General features: G+C 46.9%; 1 non-coding gene across 1 annotated transcript; it reads left to right on the top strand.

The window, feature by feature from the left end:
* Positions 1-2,937: 2,937 nt before the first annotated feature.
* Positions 2,938-3,009, top strand: TRNAG-UCC (transfer RNA glycine (anticodon UCC)). The gene has a single exon. It is a non-coding gene; the product is annotated as a tRNA-Gly (tRNA).
* Positions 3,010-3,551: the final 542 nt, after the last annotated feature.

The raw sequence follows: 3,551 nt of genomic DNA, 5'->3' as shown, positions 1-3,551 counted from the left end.
TGCCACCACCTCCCTCCTTCCCGCCCCGCCCCGCCACTGCGCAGGCGCAGCGCCTGGCACCGCCTCTGCGCAGCCGCGGTCGCGGCCAGCCGCGCCCTCTCCGCGCTCACGCACTGCGCATGCGCTCTGGAAGGGTCTCGCGGGCGCTGACTGGTCTTCCCTGCGTCCCGTCTGTGAACGTCGCCGCCGCCAGCCCTCCGCGCCCCCCTGCCCGGAAGTCTCGGAGAGCGGAGCTGCGGTCGAAACCTAACTGTAAGAAGCCGAGAGTGCCGGAGAAGCCGGGCCGTGGTCCGGGACGGACTCGCTTCTTCATCTTCAAGACTCGCAAGCGCTGCGGAGAGAGAAAGACTGGCAGGCAGTGACCGGCGGGGCGGCTCTTAGGCCGAGCTCCCGGTTTCTCGGGACTGGGGACTCGGACACTTCGCTCCCTTCTGTCTGGACGCTGCCTCCGGGGTGCTGGCACCGGGCCCTCCACCGTGTCCCGGGGCTGTGGACAGGACGCCTAGGCGGCTGGAGGCTGCGGAGTTTTACAAGACAGGAGCCGGGACGTAGTGTGTTAGGAGTGTGGCCTTGACGTCAGCGCTGGGGCGAAGTCACATCCCAGCCCTGTGACCTCTTGAAGCCTAAGTTGCCCCGTTGGTAAAGCTGGGTGGGTGGTTCCAGATTCAGCGTCTCTTCCAGCTTGACGCAGAACTTGGGAGATGAATGACCCGGCGTGTAAGATGCACCCCTGGGATCGACAGCAGCAGCTCCCGCGGCTTCAGTTGCACACCATCTACAGATAATACTTCTCCAGATCGCGTGGTAGGAAGACCTGGGCCGCAGAGGTTAAGCGGTATTCGGTTTATCATCAGCCCTAGGGGTTTTTTTTTTTTCCCGTTTTAGAGTAAGTTCCTGCACTAAAAGTAGGACGCGCCTACCGCCATCCTCATTTGTAGAAGGGAAAAAAATTGTTACTTATAAGTTCTGTACAGCCCTGTCCCTTTCTAGTCAAGTACCTGTTGGATATTTCTACGTGTTTTCTCAAACTTCTTTTTATCTTGACTTTATACAGAATACTGCTTGTGGAGTTTTTTTAAATGTACAGAAGATTACCAAAAAGCACAAGTTACTGTTTTTCCCTCAGACCCACTCCTCACAGGTAACCCCTGTTAATAAGTTTCTTGGATACCTTAAAATGCTTAACAAATATTTTCTGAATGCATAAATGTCCTTCAGTGAATTTTCTTTGCCTGTGCAATCACATGTGTATGTAAGTTGCCTTTTCTCTTTAACAACATACTTAAACCTTCTGTCATTTCACAGCAGCGGGGTACTGGCACTCCATCATATGGTGGTATTTAACCACTCTGCTGTTGATAGGCATTCATGTTTATAATTTCTTGTTATTATAAACAGTGTTGCAGGGAAGATCCTTGAACAGCACATGGAGTGTCTGACTCAAACTTTGAGTTGTTTTTCCAGGAGCTGAGAATCAGCCTGGTGATGACAAAAGAACATGGACTTGGGATCCAAAAGTACTAGCTGGGAGGGGAGCTATTCATATGATCACTGAAAAAAATGCTTCTTGGTCTGGGAAAGGTTAGTGGGATCGCCTTTGATCCAACAGTTTTAGGAAATATAAGGGAAGAAAGAAGCCTCAGAGTATTCCCCAGGCAAGCACATCCTCCCCTGACCAGCCAGTGAGGCAGGTCACTCTAGATCATCTTCTCAACCTGCTCTGGAATCAGAGACTTTGGTTCAGATGCTTTAGAATCCTGGCTCCATCTCTTAAAAGCTTCGAGATTTGGAAAAGTCACATCACAATGTCTCAGAGCCCCAGTTTCCTCAGAATAGTTGTAAAGATTAGAGATATGTTTGCAAATTACCTGGCTCATATAGGCATGTGATAAACAGTAACTAATGCTGTTAAACCAAGGTCATTTTCCACTGACTCATTCATGCTTTCGGCCATTTCCTGTTGCAGACTCAAGCACACATGCCCAAGGCAGCCTCCTGATATCAGGACTGTAGGATACTTTGAAGAAGTAGAACAGAATTGGCCATTATCCAGACTCCTGACTTGCCTGCCTTCTGGAAAGCAATAGGCATTAATTCCTTCATTTATTCAAGTAGCCATTTAACGAGTACTCACTATTTATTATGTGCCACAGACTATAGGGTAGAGCTTTTCCATTCCAGGAGCTTTCAGTCTCATTAGAGATAAGACACACTCATGAGAAATAAAATATACAAGACAATACAAGAGAGGAAATAGCTGTCAAGCAGTCTAGACTTCAGAGGAGAGCTATCACTTTCAGCTAGAATGATGGGGAAAGGATTTCATCATAAAGATTTCATGATGGAATTGGAATTTAGAGAGCTGTGAATGGCGGGTGTATTTAGATAGCTGCTGTCACAGCCGTAAGGATCATCTATCTTAGCTTTGAGGGAGAATCCCCTGCAAGCCAGGATGTGTGCCTGGCTCCCAAAAATGAAACTGTGAGCACATTTTTCTCTAGAAACATTGTTTTAAATTATCTAAACTACAATTCAATGACTGGAGCTATGTTATGGTAGCTAGATTATAAAGTCTATATTTAGAAATAGACATAAACTTTTGTGATCTGAGGTAAGTAGCAGTTATGTGCCACTGATGGGAAACTTTGTTCCACTGTTCTGAACAGCCAGCTTACAGATGAGCTTTGCAGTACCACCTGTTCATACATTAGAAACTACAATAGGGAAGCATTGAAAGTTCTTGAGCAGAGGAGCAATATCAAAATCTTTGGGGAAAGTTATCTGGTGCAAGCATGCAGGACGGATTTCAGCTGCAGAGCTATAAAGGTTACTGCCGAAGCCCAGGTGTGAGGTAACAGAAGGAAGGGACAGATGCAAAAGATAGTATGCAAACGATATCTACCAAATTAGTGTTTTTTAAAAAATCACATAGGGAATTCCTTGGTGGTCCAGTGGTTAGGACTCTGCACTTCCACTGCAGGGGCCCGGGTTTGATCCCTGGTCAGGGAACTAAGATCCCACAAGCCACGTGGCACAGCCAAAAAAAAAATAATAAGATAAAAATCACAAAATTTACCTGACAACTGGATTCCTTTGCTAATTCAGTAAGTATTGTGTGCCTACTAGGTGCCAGGCACTGAAGATGTAACAGGAACAAAACAAAGCCCCACCCTCGGGGAGCTTATGGTACAATTGGGGAAGATGAGTCAACGTACATTTGAGGGCTCACTGTGTGCCAGGCACTGATGGAGGAGCTGGAGATGTAGCAGTAAATAAAGCTTTAAAATCCCTGCTTCTGTGGAGCTTACATTCTGAGAATGCAAATATGTGTTAAAAGGAAAAACCAAGGAGTAAGGGGGACAGGAGTGTACACAGGTTTACAGAACAGAAAGTGATGCCGTGGAGGGGTGGGTATATACTGTTCATTCAATAAGTTTGGTTGTGAATGAAAAGAGAAATGGAGTGGCTGGTGAGAACAGTGGGGTGAATAAAGTATTTTTCAGGATAGCGTAGGTAGAGGATTGGCAGCCAGTGAACAGTAAGGACTGAGC

The sequence above is a fragment of the Pseudorca crassidens genome, chromosome 12, assembly GCF_039906515.1.
Source record: "Pseudorca crassidens isolate mPseCra1 chromosome 12, mPseCra1.hap1, whole genome shotgun sequence".
Classification (NCBI taxonomy): Eukaryota; Metazoa; Chordata; class Mammalia; order Artiodactyla; family Delphinidae; genus Pseudorca; species Pseudorca crassidens.
Note: the sequence above shows the minus strand (reverse complement) of the source record. Positions and strands in the feature narration are given on the sequence as shown.